This window comes from Glycine soja, chromosome 16, assembly GCF_004193775.1.
Source record: "Glycine soja cultivar W05 chromosome 16, ASM419377v2, whole genome shotgun sequence".
NCBI lineage: Eukaryota > Viridiplantae > Streptophyta > Magnoliopsida > Fabales > Fabaceae > Glycine > Glycine soja.
Window position 1 is genome coordinate 23,336,403 of NC_041017.1, and position 19,631 is coordinate 23,356,033.

Genomic DNA, 19,631 nt, shown 5'->3' on the forward strand with positions numbered 1-19,631 from the left:
AGCTGCATGGTCAGTGTAAACAATATTGCGGGTACCAAGCAAATAAGATCAAAATTTTTCAAGAGCAAAAACTATGGCTAGAAGCTCTTTCTCAGTAGTAGTATAATTCGCTTGGGCAGCATCTAAAGTCCTAGAAGCATAATATATCACCCTGGGCAATTTATCAATTTTCTGAGCAAGGACAGCCCCCAATGCATAATTTGATGCATCACATATAAGCTCAAAAGGGGCTGTCCAATCGGGTGCCTGGATGATGGGGGTGGTAGTCAGCGCTCTTTTGAGGCAATCAAAAGCCTCTTTGCATCTGTCATTAAAGTCAAACTCCACCTCCTTTTGCAACAAGTTGGACAGTGGAAGGGCTACTTTGCTAAAATCCCTTATAAAGCGCCTGTAGAATCCTGCATGACCAAGAAAAGATCGCACCTCTCGCACACAAGAGGGGTAAGGCAATAGTGAAATAACAGAAATTTTTGCTGGATCTACTTCAATACCCTTATTGGAAATAATGTGGCCTAAAACTATACCTTGCTCAACCATAAAATGACATTTTTCAAAATTTACAACAAGGTTAGTTTCAATGCATCTATTCAAAACTTTTTCCAAACTATTCAAACAACCATCAAAAGAGGATCCATATACAGTGAAATCATCCATAAACACCTCTATGCAATTTTCTAAAAAATCACTGAAAATACTAATCATGCACCGTTGGAAGGTACCAGGGGCATTGCACAGGCCGAAAGGCATCCTCCTATAAGCAAAAGTGTCGAAGGGGCAGGTGAATGTGGTCTTTTCTTGATCCTCAGGAGCAATAGTAATTTGCATATATGATGAGGACATGACCAAGAGCAAGGGCAAGGATCCACTTGAAGGACTTGGAGGACCTATGACAAGGGCTAGAGCAAGGAAAGCCAAGGAAGATCTTCAACAAGTGCTGTCCATACTATTTGAATACAAGCCCAAGTTTCAAGGAGAAAAGTCCAAGGTTGTGAGTTGTATCATGGCCCAAATGGAGGAGGACTAAATGACACCACTTTGTTTCAATTTTAGAGTGTTTAGTTTGTCTAAATAATGGCCCAATCCTTGTAAAGTTGGCTGACCAAAAATATGTTTTGGGTTAATCAACTAAAAGGGCTTTAGTTAGGTTTAGTTCAAGTTGTAATAAGGGCCCAATTGGCAACCTAGGCATCAGCCTTTTGGGAGACCAAATGGTGGCTGACTTGTTGGCTGTTGGGGGTGACTTTTGGTTGCCACAATTTCAGTTACACTCAGCCATTAAGTTTTTTTTAATTCCCTAGGTTAATGGCATTAAGTTATTTTAATTCTAGGTTAGTGGGTCATTACTAAAATCTGCTGTAAAGCTTCTATATAAGCTTAACCATTTTATCAATAAAGACAAGTTGAGTTTTATTCAGAAAATTAGAGTTTATCTCTTTTATCTTAGTGAGAGTGATTCTCCTAAATTCTTGAGTGATTCAAGAACACCTTGGCTGTATCAAAGGACTTTCACAACCTTTGTGTGTTGCCCTCGCTGGAAAGAGTGATTCTTTCCTTCCTTTCATCTTCACCCTTGTTCTTTCAAACCACAATTCCAGAAAATCCACCTCTGCCCAGAATTATCTCGTGGCCATAAATCCCATTTTAAGCACTCAAATTAAGTGATTCTTGAGCCTAAATTGAATTTCAAAACGAGACCTTTCACCTCGTTTTGGAATCACCTCATTTGGAGCCCTGTAGCTTCAGTTATTGTCATTTCTATATTTCTGTGCAGCCACCACTTAACCTACGTTTTACCATCCCATTCATCCATTTTATGCCAAGAACCACCTTATTAAGACCCACGAAATTAACCACCTTATTTTCCATCCTTTCCTTAATCAATTTCCGCATTTTCCATCAAGGTTTAATCCTAGACGATCCTAAGTCAGCCCTTGTGCCATGAGGGTTCATATCAATATAACCAGAAAAACCATCAAGGAAACAGTAGTGGGATTTACCTGCCAGGCGTTCAAGCATCTGGTCAATGAATGGCAGGGGAAAATGGTCCTTTTTGGTAACCTGGTTCAACCTCCTATAGTCAATTCAGACTCTCCAACTGTTCTGCACCCGAGTAGGAATCAGCTCCTCCTTCTCATTTTTTATCACTGTGAGGCCGGTCTTCTTCGGGACTACCTGGACGGGACTCACCCATTGGCTATCGGAGATAGGATAAATGATTCCAGCTTGCAAAAGCTTGGTTATCTCCTTCTTTACTACATCAAGAATCGCTGGGTTGAGTCTTCTCTGTGGCTGTCTTACTAGTTTAGCTCCATCCTCTAAATTTATTCGATGCATACATGTGGATGGGCTAATACCAGGAATGTCCGCCAGGGTCCAGCCTATAGCCTTCTTATGCTTCTTGAGAACTGACAACAACTTCTCCTCTTGCTCATCAGCAAGGGAGGCAGATATAATCACTGGAAAACTCTTGCTATCATCCAAGTAAGCGTATTTTAAATTTGATGGCAGAGGCTTCAATTCTGGTGTGGTCGGCTAGACAGTGGTAGAAGGAGATGGTTTCTCAACCTTTACCTCATAAAGAAAGTCAGAGGTATGTGTACTTCCTGAAACATGGTTAGTCCTATCTGACTCTATAAAATCAATCTCGAGAGGTAAAACACCACCACCAGACATGCAATCAATATCACTCTCAGATTCACTCTCAGCATCAAATTCAGACATATGATCAAGTACAATTCCAGACCCAATGCATGAAGAGTGAGAGGCATGCAAATTAGAATAAAGATCGATCATGTATTCATCAACAACATGGTCAATTATTTCAGCACGAAATACAGAAAGATCTTCAGATGGGTATTTCATAGCATCCAGAATATTAAAATGAACAGTTATATCACCAAACTCCGTGGACAGTGTGCCTGCATAAACATCTATCTTAGTTCTAGCAGTTTTCATAAAGGGTCTGCCTAGAATGATGGGAACTGATCCTTGAGAAAATCCATCTTCCATATTCAAAATATAAAAATCAACAGGGAAAATCAGTTCACCAACTCTAACTAAGACATCTTCTATGAAACCAACAGGATAGGCAACACTTCTATTAGCTAAATGAATTACCACATCAGTTGACTGCAAGGGACCTAGAGATAGAGAATTAAAAATAGACAGAGGCATAACACTAACAGAGGTTCCTAAATCTAGCATGGCATTGTCAAACTTATTATTCCCTATAATACAAGGTATGCTGAATGTACCTGGATCTTTGCATTTTTCAAGAATTTGAGGAACAGATTTACCAATCAATGCAGAGACATTTCTGCCCATGCTAATTCGTTCACTTCCTTTAAGCTTCCGCTTATTAGTGCACAGCTCCTTCAAGAATTTGGCATATCTTGGAATTTGCTTTATTGCATCCAACAGAGGTATGTTTACCTCTACTTTTCTAAACGTTTCCAAGATCACTTTCTCTGCCTCTTCCATTTTTTTGTTGGAAACTGCTCTTGGAGGGAATGGAAGAGGGGGAATGTGCTGCTTCTGCAAATCAGAATTACCTGTGGAAGAAGATTCACCTGCACAAAAATTGTTAGGTAAATTTTTGTCATCACCTTTTTTCTGGAGTAGAGTGAAGTTTGGCAGGTTCATTTGCAGATGAGGAAGGTGCTACGGGTTGAGGTCCTTGACACTGCTTTCCCGACCTCAAAGAAATGGCACTGACATTTTTGGGATTTTGGACAGCTTGAGAAGGTAGCTTGTCAGAATTCTGGGACTGTTGTTGATTCAATTGTGTAGCTAATTGTCCCATCTGATTAGTCAAGCTTTGAATGGAAGCTCTGGTCTCTTGTTGAAACTGCATGTTTTGCATAGTCATTTGCCTCACAAGTTCTTCGAGGGAAGGTTGTGGAGGGGCCTCAACTGTTGGTTGTTTCTGGGGTTGTTGTTGTTGTTGGATTGGTGGAGGAATGTATGGTCTGCTTGGGCCATCAGCATTTTGGAAGGAAGGAGCAGGCTGCTGTTGTTGTTGCTGAGGGCTGGACCATCTAAGATTAGGGTGATTCCTCCATCCAGGGTTGTATCTGTTGCTGGAGAGGTCATAATTATTCTGCTATGGTTGATTTTGCTATTGAGATTGAGGAGGTCTATTGTAAATATTTGCATCATAAGCTTCAGGCTGCTCAATTGCTCCAGGTTGCTGCATGGAAGGGCAAAGGTCTGTATGGTGGTCAGCAGAGGAGCACAAACCACAAACCCTTGCGACAGGTACAGATTTCTGATTCAAGGCCAGCTGGGTTACCAAGTTAACCAATGTATCCAGTTTTCCTTCAAGCTTCTTAGTCTCAGTTGATGCAGCTGAGTTTGTAGCTACCTCATGCACTCCTCTAATGACTATAGCATCATTTATGGCGCTAAACTGCTGGGAGTTAGAAGCCATCTTCTCAATTAAATTCCTGGCTTCAGCAGGAGTCATGTCTCCAAGGGCTCCACCACTGGCAGCATCTATCATACTTCTCTCCATATTACTGAGTCCTTCATAAAAATATTGGAGAAGAAGCTGCTCCGAAATCTGATGGTGAGGGCAACTGGCACATAGTTTTTTAAATCGCTCCCAGTACTCATACAGGCTCTCTCCACTGAGTTGTCTAATACCTGAGATATCTTTCCTGATGGCTATGGTCCTGGAAGCAGGGAAATTTTTTTCTAAGAATACTCTCTTAAGGTCATCCCAGCTCGTGATGGACCTTGGAGCAAGGTAATACAGCCAATCCTTTACCACTCCCTCTAATGAATGAGGAAAAGCCTTCAGAAATATGTGATCCTCTTGAACATATGAGGGTTTCATGGTGGAGCAAACAATATGAAATTCCTTCAAATGTTTGTGCAGGTCTTCACCTGCAAGGCCATGAAACTTTGGAAGCAAATGAATCAGTCTAGTTTTAAGAACATATGGGACATCCTCATCAGCGTATTGGATGCACAAGCTTTCGTAGGTGAAATCAGGTGCAGCCATTTCCCTTAGAGTCCTCTCATGGGGTGGAGGTTGTGCCATGTTCTCAGAATGTGCAAAATCAGAATGCTCAGAATCAGAATGCTCAAAATTATAATGCTCCAAATCAGGATGTTCAAAATCACCAATAATAGAATGCACAAATTCACCAGTAATGGAATGCTCAGGATGATCAAAAGGTATAAAATGATGCCTAACTAATCTATGAAATGTCCTATCTATCTCAGGGTCAACGGGTTGTAAGTCAGATGGATTGCCTCTAGTCATACACTACATTCAGCATGCACAACTAGTTGCCTTGTCATGTAAATAAAGGTGCAGGTTTGAACTACAGCTACCCTCAAATGATATCCAAATGACTTGAAATTTTGTGAGCAACCTTATAAAATGATGAGAAGATAGCACAAAAAATTTCAGGAAAAAATTCAAAGTCTAACTATGGAAGCTAAAAATGGTAGGTTAAGAAAAATAAGTGAATAAAACTTGAAAAATAAAAAAAAAATTTGATAGAATCACTATTTTTGGACGATGGATACCTCAGCCGGCCTACGGCAGGTTTCCATGGCGTAGGAAATTTTTTTCTACCCCAAATACATATATAATAATTGCGATTCTGATAACCAAAGCAAAAGTTATGGCCGTTTGAAATTTCGACAAACACAAAATTTGCTACTTTTTTGGAACTTTCAAATCTGACCAAACTAAAGGCTCCTGCTATTTTTCCCACAAAATATAGGTTAAAAGAAGTTACCACAAAAAAATTCCACCAAAAATAACAACCCTAGCTACTAAAACAAAAAATCTCAAATAATTCAGCATGGGTGGTCGCTAAAATCCGTCTCTACTTGATTTCTACTACTACTCTGTTTTGCCCCAAGCAAAAGTGCTCGCTAAGTCCGTCGCAAAACACTATTCACAGCAAAACACCCAAGACTGAAACAGGGGAAACGCTTAATGGGAAAACTGAAACAAAACACACATTAAACAAAATACCAGGACACTAAACAACACTAACACACATACTAACACAATCCTAACAATTAAACATAAAACACGAAAGGATTAAACACACAACACTAGCTAGCTATTATGAACCTTTGGACACTGCTCCCGGGCAACGACGCCAAATTTGATCGAGGCCGTACCCGAATCAAATAAACATGAAAATGCAGTAACAAGGAAGTGATCCTAGGTCGTTTCCCAACAAGCAATGACAAACCAAATGTTCATAATATACTTGCGCAGTAACAGTAATGATTGGGGGGGGGGGTTTGTTTGTTTCGTGATTAAAGAGCATAACAAGTAAACTGGAATTTGAAACTACTAATATTAAAAACGGGTTGTTTCCTCTGATTCAGAAGCCATTCTCTTATCCTGGGTTATGGAGAATTCGTCCCTAACAGTCAACCACTTAATCCAACCCTATTTCAATTTACTAAGCGAAAATAAACTTAGGGTTATCAATACGTGATTAGGCACCACATACACCAGTTACCCATTCGTCCATTAAGCATGAACGCAAGTTAGGCTCAGAGGCAATTAATCAAACACGAAGCGTGCACTGATTAATGTTCACGAATTTGGGATAACTGGTGAAGGGAAAACTGCCAGGAAACCACATTACAAACGAAACCTCAAAGAGAGTTGGGCTTCGTCCTCAAAAGGAAACAACACCAGAAAAACTAGCCTTCCATAGATTCAAACAGAAAACGCAAATGAAACATGAAGCAGAAACGTAAATGAACAGAAATGTAAATGAAACAGAAACGTAAATGAGAGTAGAAGAAGAAGCAAGAACGAAATTGTAATTAGAAGCAGAAAACGTAAAATTGCATTACGTGAACAGTAGCATCAAAGCAGAAAACGTAAAACCCTAAAACAAAAGCTCTGAATAATGAATAGCATGGCACGAATCCCAAGACTGCTATTTAAAAAGAGTCACTCAAAGTCACTGGGCCCTATTACAATACTCTGGCCCAAAACGAAATAAACACTGAACAACATAAAATAAAATTGTGAAATTTCCTAATTAGAAATTAACTAAGGTAAGCGCTGCTTTATTTGCCCTCTTCAAGTCCATAACCAAAATCCGGATTAAGCCCAATGTTTCATTAATTCCTGAAATTAGATTAAAACCATCAAATTAGCTAAATGAGCCCAAATAATAAAACTGCCTGATTAATTGACAATTAAGACCAATCAGTAATTAAAATGGTGCAAAAAGGATTTAGAAAATAGAAGAAAATGATGGCACATCACCGAGACATCCTTGAAAATAAAAGAAGAGGTAAAGAAACAAATTTGATGCTGGTTTTTTGGTTGTCGCTCGGTACCCAGAATCGGTTGCCAACATTGTACCAGTCCCTAAGAAGGATGGGAAGGTGCAAAGGTGCGTAGATTATCGGGACCTGAATCGAGCCAGTCCCAAGGACAATTTTCCTCTGCCACACATCGATATCCTCCTAGATAATACGACCAATTTCGCTTTGTTTTCCTTCATGAATGGGTTCTCTGGTTACAATCAGATAAAATGGCACCGGAGGATATGGAAAAGACTACCTTTGTCACCCTGTGGGGGACGTTCTGTTATAAGGTGATGTCCTTTGGACTCAAGAACGCCGGGGCAACTTATCAACAGGCTATGGTGGCTTTGTTCCACGATATGATGCACCGAGAAATCGAGGTCTATGTAGACGACATAATTGCCAAGTCCAAGACCGAGGAGGAACACCTTGTCAACCTGCGGAAGTTGTTCGAAAGGCTTAGGAAATATCAATTGAGGTTAAACCCCGCTAAGTGCACCTTCGGGGTCAAATCAGGGAAATTGCTAGGTTTCATCGTGAGCCAGAAAGGGATAGAGGTGGACCCTGAAAAGGTGAAAGCCATCCTTGAGATGCCGGAACCCCGTACCGAGAGGCAGGTCCGAGGTTTCCTGGGACGTTTGAATTATATTGCCAGATTCATATCATAGCTCACCACTATTTGTGAGCCGTTGTTCAAACTCTTACGCAAAAACCAATCCGTCCGTTGGAATGAGGATTGTCAAGAGGCATTTGGAAGGATCAAACAGTGTCACATGACCCTCCTATGATGCGTGGATGCCAAAGAGGTGAACCAAATGATCGAGGAAGTCCACGAGGGTTCGTTTGGAACGCACGCCAATGGGCATGCTATGGCCAGGAAGATCCTGAGAGCTGGTTATTACTGGCTCACCATGGAAAGTGATTGCTGCACCCATGTAAGGAAATGCCATAAATGTCAAGCGTTCGCGGACAATGTCAATGCTCCGCCACATCCTCTGAATGTCATGTTCGCCCCTTGGCCTTTTTCCATGTGGGGGATAGATGTCATAGGGGCCATCGAACCCAAGGCTTCGAACAGTCATCGCTTCATTCTCGTGGCGATAGATTATTTCACCAAATGGGTTAAAGCAGCTTCCTACACCAATGTCATGAGGAGCGTGGTGGTCATATTCATAAAGAAGGAACTGATTTGTCGGTACGGACTCCCTAGGAAGATCATTACTGACAATGGCACCAATCTGAATAATAAAATGATGCAGGAAATGTGCGTGGATTTCAAAATCCAGCATCACAATTCCACGCCCTACCGACCAAAGATGAACGGAGCCGTGGAAGCAGCCAATAAGAATATTAAGAAAATTATTTAGAAGATGACAGTGTCGTACAAAGATTGGCATGAAATGTTGCCTTTTGTCCTGCATGGATACCGAACTTTGGTACGAACTTCTATTGGGGCAACACCGTACTCCTTGGTTTATGGAATGGAAGCGGTACTCCCGTTTAAGGTAGAGGTCCCTTCCCTAAGGATACTAGCGGAATCAGGCCTAGAAGAATCAGAGTGGGCTCAAACACGCTATGACCAACTCAACCTTATTGAACATAAGCACTTGACGACCATCAGCCATAGGCGCCTGTATCAACAAAGAATGAAGAACGTGTTCGACAAAAAGGTGCGCTCACGCAAGTTCCATGAGGGCAACCTTGTGTTGAAAAAGATGTCCCACGCTGTTAAAGATAATCGGGGGAAGTGGGCCCCGAACTACGAAGGGCCTTTCGTTGTAAAAAGGGCTTTTTCTGGAGGGGCTCTGGTGCTTACCAACATGGATGGCGAGGAGCTACCTTCACCCGTGAACTCCAATGTTGTCAAGTGATACTATGCTTAGGATCTGGGGCAATTGAGGAAGTCGTTGCATGTTCTTTTATTTTTGTGTGTTCTTCTTGGTTTCCCCGAGGGATTCTTGTCCGCTGTAATTTTCTCGTCACAGTCTTTTAAAAGAAGAGAACATGGGATTGAGGCTTCAGTTCTCACGTTGTGCTTTAAACCATGTGCAGTTTGTGATAACCTGAGCCTTTTCGCACAGTCCATGGGATGCCCCAAGCGCTTAATTAAAACTGAACCTGATCAGCTTTCACTAAAAGGATTATTGCATTTGAAAACACTCATGCATACGCATACGCATGCATATTTTGTTATCTTATGACAGGAGCAGAATCGTCTTAGGCAGTGGTCAAATGCCAGGATGGAGCTAAAGGCAGAAACCAATCAAGGTAAAACGGCAACACGGCCACAGTTTGCCGCACAATTTCATTTCCTACTTTCAGGTACTTAGGGACGGGCGCAAGTAGAGGCTAGGATCACGATCGATAGATCGTTATCTCTTGCCCAGCACTGGACAAGCGAGAAGCACAGCTGAGAGGTAGCCTAGTATCCTTTAAACTCCCAGTAATTATTACTGTTGCGTCTTTAAAGTAAATATCAAATGCCTCATCTACCCAAAAGGGGGTTCGAGTAAGCGAACGCCGACCCGTAGAAAGCCATACTTATGTCTTCCCTAAAAAAAACATGATACAGGTTAGCTCGCCTGGGCGAGCACCCCTGCACCTGGAAACATAAAAACGAGGGAGGGGGAGTTTTTCTCCACCCAAAACTCTCCCCCCTCATTAAAAAAAAACACAAACGCCCACGGGATTTGTGGATTTTCACCCCTAGGCCACCATTTTTGCGCTTTTGCTTCCATTCTTAGTGTTTTTGGTCACTCCATACAAGTAAGTGCACTATCCTTTGGTTTTTTAGCTTTCCATTGATGCCTTTTATGCTTTGGATGATTTATAATTTGGCCAATTCCGTGAGACAATTTGGGGCAAACTTGTGCTTTGTTTCTTTGAATTGAGGGGTTGTAGGGGATGGCCTTAGGCCTAGGTTGTATTATGAAATAATGGGGCAAGCCACATTGCCCCTATTCCCTTGTTATTGGCACCCAAAAGTGCGCCCACCAAGTGCTCGGTGAAATGCCTCAATGACATTTGGGCATGGTTTTGTGAACTTTGGATTGTGGGGCTGATTTGTGTGTATAGGGACAGCATGTAGAGGTTAAAATAAGTGGCCAAATTAAGCACTTAGACCTAGGAATCCAAGCCTTTGGTTTTTAGTGCAAGAAAGGATAAAAATGAAGGCATTCTGATAAGGATTTCCCCTTAGGCCAGCGGATGATTTTTGAGGCTGCACCATGATGTTTGCCTAGTTGTTTGAGAATGTTGTTCATCATGCACATATAGATGCAGAATAGGTGGCAAAATACCTCACAAGATATTTGTATGTTGCATGTAGATAGCAAAGAGATACCTCACCAAAAACCTTGTTGAATTGAAATGTAATTTGAGTAGCAAGATACTTGAATACGCATGAAATGTAATTTCTTTGGTAGCAAAGATTCTTTGAATATGCATGTGTACAGATTTAGCAAAGACATGTATGTATATGAGCTCGGGTAGCAAGAATATTTCAAGTATGCATGTGTATAAGTTTAGCAAAGAAATGAATGTGCGTATGTAACTTTTGGTAGCAGAATACTTTGGATACGGACATATGTAATTTTGGCACAATACCTTGAGCATGCATATATGAATTCTTTTCAAAAGAAAATGTGTGGGATATTAGTAGCTAGAATGTTTTTAATATCCTTTTGTATTGATATAGATAGCAGGATATTTTGCGTGTATGCACGTTCATAAATGTTTTTCTTCAGGGAAATGTGTGCACAAGTTTGTTCTAAATCAAAAGATTAGTATGTCGTTTTTGCTTTAAAATGACATTTCCTTGTAAATTAACTTTCCAAACGTTTGTCCTCGCAGGAAATTGCTTCGAAAAAGCTTTCCACAAAGAGATCTAGGAGGGCGCCACGGCTAAAGGGACCAGTGCCACCCCAGAGTTTGATGGCCACCATTTCCGGAGCGCCGAGCATCAGAAGCGCATCGAGGCCATCAAAGGATGGTCGTTCCACAGAGAGAGGTGCGTCCAACTCAGGGAGGATGAGTACACATATTTTTAGGAGGAGATAGCTCGCCGATATTGGACGTCGTTGGTGACTCCCATGGCTAAGTTTGACCCTAAGGTAGTCCTGGAGTTTTATGCTAATGCTTGGCCCACAGAGGAGGGGGTGCGAGACATGCGTTCATGGGTGAGGGGTCAGTGGATTCCCTTTGACGCAGATGCCCTCAGCCAATTCCTGGGTGACCCGCTAATGTTGGAGGAAGGCCAGGAGTACGAGTTCAGCCAGAGAAGGAACAAGGCCGATGGGTTCGACGAGGAGGCCATTGCCCAGCTGTTATGCACACCGGGGCAGGATTTCGCCTGGACCGTTGTAGGGAGGCAGGTGCAGATCATGCGCACCAGCATGACCACCTTGACCCAGACATGGATGACATTGCTGCTCAGCAATGTCTTGCCTAGCGATCATAACTCTGATCTCCCTCTACCGAAGTATCAGTTGATGTATGCCATCCTGACACGGATGAGCATCCACGTGGCCCAGGTGATTGCTGACGCCATCTATTTGTTTACAGGTATGCCACCCACCAGGCACCCTCTAGACCCGGATAAGTCTAACAGGGCCCTGGGGTTTCCGGCATTGATCACGGGCCTCTGCTAGTCATTCGGGGTTCCCGTCACCCAGGTGTTCCGACCGCCGATCACTCAGGCCTTCATCGAGAAGTATTGCACGCCTAGGCAGGCACAGGGTAATGCACCTCAGGCCGCAGACATACCGCCACCACCTCATCAGGTTGATCCCACTGGATCACTAGGCATGGAGTGTTATCTACAGCACTTGGTTCGCCAGCAGGCAGTCATCCACCAGGGGCAGGTGCAGATACATGAGTGTGTCTACCGGCTCAGCCTCAGTCAGCAGGGGCAGGGTTTGGGGCTGAGGTCGCATGGCCCGAGGCCCAGGCAGGGGAGGCGCCTGCAAGATCCCCCGGCGATGCAGAGGAGGCCCGTATGGATGAGGAGATGACGGATTTGCTCGGTTTCTTGGGAGGAAGCGGAGCCACGTGACCAAGGTCACCACACCTTTTATTGACATTACTGTTTTCTGTTAGTTTGCTATTGACATTTTATGTTATTGTCTATATTGCTTGACATTACTGTTTTCCATTTTTGTCTATATGGTTACTAACGTTGTTGTTATTATTTTTTATTTGGTGTTATGGCTTTCAGTTATTTTGTCACCATTTTTTGTGAATTACCATTTCGTGCGTTCTTTTCGTTTAACTTGTGGTTAGACGTAAGTAGGTAGTGTGCGCCCCCGTCCGCACAATCTTTTTAGAGAGAAAAAGAAAAAAGGGGAGAGAAAATGAACAGATGATAATAACTTAAAAAAGAAAAAAAAGGAAAGGAAACAAAGAGAGCAAGCAAGAAAAGAAAAAGAAGGAAGAAAAAAGAAAAAGAAAATAAAAAGTTGTCTAGCTAAAAAAACGACACGCTTGTGAAAGAAGATAACTTCCAACTTTTCTTTGAAAAAAAATTCATTGATCATAACCAGTTTTTGAAACAAATGTGTATACATTTGAAGGGTGAATGCTGTGAAAATTTTCCGAACACCCAAAATAGACTCGGATGAATGCATGAATTGATAAAAGAGCATATTTGGAAACACTGGGTTGACTAAAATAGAGAAAATGAATCCTGAGCCCTAGTATCTCATGACCAAAAATTCTTCGACACTTGAGTATCCGCGTAAGTGCATGCATGACTAGTTTTGCATACAATTTCCAAATCATCATTGTTGTGTGTGTGTCATGGAAATAATGTGGGACATCCCTTTTATCCTTGAACCATTGGCCAAACCCACGCCCTGACATATATCATGTCCAACCGTTCTACAAGCCTTGAGCCAAAATCCCAACTTACCGTAAACCTTGACCCAGGGTGAGAATGTCCATCCTTGCTCTCGGAAGAAAACAAAAAAAAAGAAAAAAAAATAAGAAAAAAAGAGAAGATGAAAGAAAATTCCCGATCAAGGATCGGAAGAAAACAGAAGAAATATGCAGAAAGGTCTTTGGACCAGACAACATCTGAACAATACTAAATTGTCACCAAGTAAACACAAAAAGAAAGGAAACCAAACCCTAAAGTGGTCCTCTCCCTTTGATTGCCAACCAAAATCCTGTGCGTTGGTGGCTTGTTCACCTCGCATTGAACAAAAAACAGAAAAGGAAAAGGTAAGAACACTTAAAGCCACATTTCCCACAAGAAACAAACCATTCCCAAGAAAAAGTCCTATTGATCCATGATCACGCATGTAATCCTTGATTTGATAGGAAATGATTTGCAAAGCCAAGTCATGACATATCTATGGTTCGGAATTAGGATGAAACACTTACCTGTGTGAGATCGATACACTTTGAGTGATTTTCTTCTATTTTTGTTAGACCCAGTGTTTCCTCTAAATGGTCATTTAGAAGCGAAATGCTAACATCCAAAATCTCATTTATGGTTATGAGAAGATTTCATCAGCATACTCTCCTTCCCCGGTAGACACATTGTTTTTCATCCAAAAAGCATATGTTGCTCTGATCAGTTGGAAGTTTTGTCTCTTTACTAAAGCATGTTCGCATTTTAATAAAGAAAACACCAAGACTTTTTTAGTCTCACAAGTTATCCAGAACTACGTAGGTCTGAGTTCCTCATTGAGGATACGTAGGAGCAAGAGCCTCGCTTTTGTCGGCCGCCCCACAATCTCTGTCATACTGACCCTGAGGTCATGTGACATGCGGAGACAAATTATGGTCTCGCTCACCTTTTCGCCATTCAGACACAATCGTGTCCGATGGCACGCAGAGACAAATTATGGTCATTTTGTGCCTTTTGTCATCCAGAGGCGGCGGGCCCGATGACATGTGGAGACAAATTATGGTCATTTCACTCACTTTTCACCATTCAGACACAATCGTGTCCGATGGCACGCAGAGACAAATTATGGTCATTCTGCGCCTTTTGTCATCCAGAGGCAGTGGGCCCGATGACATGCGGAGACAAATTATGGCCATTCCGCTCACTTTTCTTCATTCAGACACAATCGTGTCTGATGGCACGCAGAGACAAATTATGGTCATTCTGCGCCCTTTTGTCATCCAGAGGTGATCGTGCCCGATGACACGCGGAGACAAATTATGGTCATCCGCACGCTTTTTCTATCTGTAAGACTCGATGAGTGATAAACGCGCAGATAAAAATTATGGTCATTCTACGCCCTTTGTCATTCAGGAGCAGCGAGTCGAGTTATAAACGCGTAAAGACAAATTATGGTCATTCTGCGCCCTTTGTCATTCACGAGCAGCAAGTCGAGTGATAAACGTGCAGAGACAAATTATGGTCATTCTGCGCCCATTGTCATTCAGGGATAGTGAGTCGAGTGGTGGGCGGAGACAAATTATGGTCATTCTGCACACCTTTTCGCCATCCAGAGGCGATCGTGTCCGATGGCACGTAGAGACAAATTATGGTCATTATGCGCCTTTCCATCCAGGCCCGATCGTGTCCGATGGCACGCAGAGACAAATTATGGTCATTCTGCGCCTTGTGTCGACCAGGAGGAACGAATTCGGCAGTATCAGGATGATGTTGGTCGTTCGACACTGATCATTTTCAAAATTTTTGCAGGTTCCACTAGCGGGGGGTTTGACCGGCCGAATGGTGTTTCGCTCGAACAAAATGAGTGTCTTATATTTACTTCCCTTTTATCTCCAATAAAAGACAAGTAAAGAGGGGCAACTGTCATACCCTAATTTCGTCCGGGGACCATCTGTTTGTTGGGATGCGACACTCGTTTGACCACTTCGAGGTACTTGGCACCCATCGTTGCACAATCTGTGATGTTCCGTGACATGCCGGAAGTCAAAACGAAGAATTGTTGCACAATCCGTAAAGTTTCATAACATTCCAGAAGCTAAAGAAGGGATGATTGTGTAATCCGTAAGGTTTCATGACATTACAGAAAGAAAACAAGTATCGTTACGTAATTCATAAAGTTCCATAACGTTACGGAAAAAGAATCAGCAAAAAAGGGGGGCAGGTGGTGTATTTAGTAAACAGGGGGTACAAATAGTAATCAGGCCCACTTGGGCCTTCTAGGAAGTTCCACCAGAAGGAGGTGCCTTCTGGAGGAAGCAACCTAGCTCGCCTGGGCGAGCTAGGTGGCAAACTCCTCCCTCTTTTCCACTATAAATAGTGGGAGGAGGGCAAAACAAAAATGTTCAACCCTCCTGGTATCTGAGAATCACTTAAAATTAGTGAGAAAAATTGTTTCCACGAAGAAAATCCAAGCCGAGGCGCTTTCTTACCCCTTCTGAGACGTTTCCGTGGGCGATTTCGCGAAGGTTTTCCACCGTTCTTCATCGTTCTGCGTTCGTTCTTCGTCGTTCTTCGGTCTTCAACCGGTAAGTTCCCGAAATCAAACTTTTCAATTCATTCTATGTACCCTTAGTGGTCCCCACTTGTTTCGCGTGCTTTTATTTTCATTTCATTTACTTTCCGTACCCCCTTTTGACGTGCTTTAGTCATTTATTTAAGTCATTTTCTCGCCTAATCAAAAATAAAATAAATTGCCACCGATCATCTGAATTGTAACATCTTTTAATTTCTGTTAAAATGAAATCCGACCGTTCGGTCATGCCGTAACCACGTTGAAAACCAAAAAAGAGGCAAAATAATAATATAATAATCAAAAAATATCTTTTAATAAAATAATCAAAAAAATCAATCGGATGTTTTTCTTTGGGATTTTTCTTTCTTAATTAAATTGACTAAATAACCAAAGTGAAACTAAGGCTAAAATCAATTCATAAATCAAACTTTTGTCATCACCTAAAAAGCCATTTTAAAGGTCCAACACCTTGAAATGGTCTTTTCCGCTTTTATTTAGTTAAACGTGGATTTCTAAAGCCTAAAATCAACACGTAGCTTTGTCACCTCTTTCAAAAAATAATAAGAGATCATTAATGGTCCAATGCCTTAATGTTTTCTCTCCTTTCAAAAAGAACCGAAATATTGTTTAATGGTTCAACGCCTTAAATGACCTTTCATTCAATCAAAATATATCTTGCAAAAAGGATAAAAACAACTTAACCAACGCTTAGTTCTCAAAGAACTACGTAGGTCTGATTTCCTTATCACAATTGAGGAATACGTAGGAGCAAGGGAAACACCCTTGTCGACCACAAAAAGATAAAAAAATATAAAAAGGCATAAAAAGACATAAGAACGTAAAAAAGGGAAGATAGCACAAATTGAAGCCATATTCGCACACTTGATTAAAGGATGCCGTCCTTTGTGACAGACGCGTGGGGTGCTAATACCTTCCCCGTGCGTAAATACAACTCCTGAACCTTTCACTTAAAGTTTGTAGACCACCTTTTTTTCGGTTTTTCCGACGTTTTGCTCAAATAAACGTTGGTGGCAACTCCGCGTGTTTTCCTTCCTTGGAAGATGCTCCTGTGAGTCCCGCGTCGCCCTCCCGCCGAAGGGTAGGTTGCGACAAGTGTGTTGACTGCAATCTGGTTGTAGCCTGAGTAGCCATCCAAAAAGGAGTAGAAGGCTCGATCGAATACCCTTTCTAGCATTTTATCCGTGAAAGGAAAAGGAAATTTATCCTTCCTTATTGCATTGTTAAACCTCCTATAATTGACACATATCCTCCACCCTCTAACAGTTGTTGTGGGAATGATCTCGTTCTTGTCATTCTTCACCACAATCATGTCATCTTTCTTGGGAACCACCTGTACTAGGCTCACCCATGAATTGTCTGATATGTGATAGATCATCCCAGCTTCTAATAGCTTCAAAACCTCTTGTCTCACCTTTTCCTTCATCAATGGGTTTAGTCTTCTTTATGGTTAGGCTACCTATAGTCTCACAGTGGGAAGAATGATGTTTTCCCCCATGTTGTTTATAACTGAAAACTTAATATGAGGTGGTGTTGTGCATAGACTGTAGTTGCTTGGGCAACTATTGCATTTGCTTTGTGATGATGTCCAACTTGTTTTCCAGCTTCTGCCAAGTAGGTTGTCTTGACTATTCAACTTATAAATACCTTTCTAAAGAGTTGCTCTATCATAATCTAGATTCCTCTCACTAGCAGGGCAGTCTTGAATGACCTTTTTAACATCAACAATGGTTTTGTTAGAAAAGTTATTGTTGGACAAATGTGGCATCAGTTATCTTAAGAAGGGGTGATTAATTTTCCACTAACAAACTTTTAACCCCCTTCTAAATGAGATAGGCTCAGAATGCAGAAGAAGCAACAATCAATTTAATAATGTTCTTTAAACATGCAAGACAAAATTGATTGCAACAAAATAAATGAGATAAGGGAAGAGAGAAATGTAAACTCAATTTATACTGGTTCGACCACCTCTCGTGCCTACATCCAGTACTCAAGCAACCCACTTGAGATTTTCCATTATCTTTGTAAAACTCCTTTTACAAAGTCTAAACCACACAAGGACAACCCTTCCCTTGTGTTCAAAATTCCTTACAACTTAAGAGACCCTCGGTCCTTTAAACAAGCTCTTTGTATAAAAAGAATAAAGAGGAATTCTCTCTTGAAGAGAAGGATATTACAATTGAAGTTCATGGATGAACTCTTAATGGATTTACAAGTGTTTGCCCAAGAGTTTCTTTTGAGGGAGCATTTGGCAATGAAGTTCTCTTGGAATCTCTCTCATTGCTTTTTGAAGTTAGACACACACATATATATAGGCCCTTCGTGCCTTTTCAAAATGGTTTGAAGAGATATGTCTTTTCAAAAAGCTTTTTCTGAATTTCTTCACTGGTAATCGATTACAGGTTTTTGATACCACTTGTTGGACAAATGTGGCCTATTAATAGAATTTCCCTCAGGAAATGGAAAGTTAGATGAGGCCATTTGTCTAACAAGTGGTATCAGAGTAGGATTCTTGTATAAAGTTTAAAAACTTCAAGAATAGATATGGGCTCATCTAACTTTCTATTTCCTGAGGGAAATTCTATTAATAGGCCACATTTGTCCAACAGTTACCACCAGTAGCATCATTCACCATCCTTCTACACTCATGAGTGATCCCCTTTAGGAAAATGGAAATTTGGCTATACTCTTAATAACCATGATTTCTACGAAGTAGAGCCTTGTATTTCTCCCAAGAAGCAAATAGTGACTTTGTGTCCGACTATCTGAAATTGATAATCTTCTCTCGAATAGCTTCCACCCTTGATTCTGGGAAAAAGTGATTGAGGAACTTCTCCTTGACTTCATCCCATGTGGTCGAACTATGGTTAGGAAGTGAGTTCAACCATGCAGTGGCATTTCTTCCTAAAGAGAAAGCAAAGAAGATGAACTTGGTTTGCTCCTCATCGATGTCGAGAAGCCTCACAAAAACACACAATTGTAAGAACCTCATTAGATGAGCATGTGTGTCTTTACTAGCGGATCCCATGAACTTATTATGTTGTAGAGTGTTGTACACCCATGAAGGAAAATTGATCAGTTGGTCTTTCGGTGTTTGATGGTCTGATTGGTTGACAAACTTCAACACCCTATATAGCAGCTAGTTCACCCATAGTAAGATCTCGTGCTGCTGCCATCTCTAATTTTTAACTTTTTTTATTCATCTTACTCGAGTCCTTTAAGAAGAAGAGCTAAAGGTTCAATGAAATATGATAAACCTTCACTCTATGTTGTTCCCTAGCCAATTATTTTGCCTGGTTGACTTGTCCATTTAAACAAGAGAGCATTGCTTCTATCTCTAGATTCTCGGGAATCAAGTATTTGGATCCAGTGGTACTCCTCATGCCTTGCATACAAAATAATCAAGCAAACTAGAAGGGAAATATTAGTAATTATTAGAAGGAAAAGAAAGGAAAAAAATATGGGAAAAGCATATAAAAATCTTAGAATTCAGTTCTAAATTGCTTAAATATGAGACACTAGTCCCTGAAAATAGCACCAAAAACTTGTTAGGGATATTTTGTGTGGTCAAGTGTAACCATATTTCAAAATAGTAATAGGACTTGCGTCCAAGTCGTCTCCTCAAGGGATAATGTATATTCGATAAATTAGAACATAGAAACTGTTAGACAAGTGGCCTCAGATATCTTAAGAAGGGGGGGGGTTGAATTAAGATATTCCAAACTTTTCTCCTAATTAAAAATCTATCTTACTTTTTACTTAAGTTATGAATTCCCTTAATGACAATCTTCTTAAATATTAATTCAAATGAAGCAACTTGAATATGAATATAAAGCAATAATAAATAAAGGAGATTAAGGGAAGAGAAAATGCAAACTCAGTTTT

At 41.1% G+C, this 19,631-nt stretch overlaps 1 non-coding gene across 1 annotated transcript; it reads left to right on the forward strand.

Moving 5' to 3' along the window:
• Window positions 1–4,559: 4,559 nt before the first annotated feature.
• On the forward strand, window positions 4,560–4,666 carry LOC114391329. Its single transcript, XR_003662121.1, has one exon. It is a non-coding gene; the product is annotated as a small nucleolar RNA R71 (small nucleolar RNA).
• The last annotated feature ends 14,965 nt before the right edge of the window (window positions 4,667–19,631 follow it).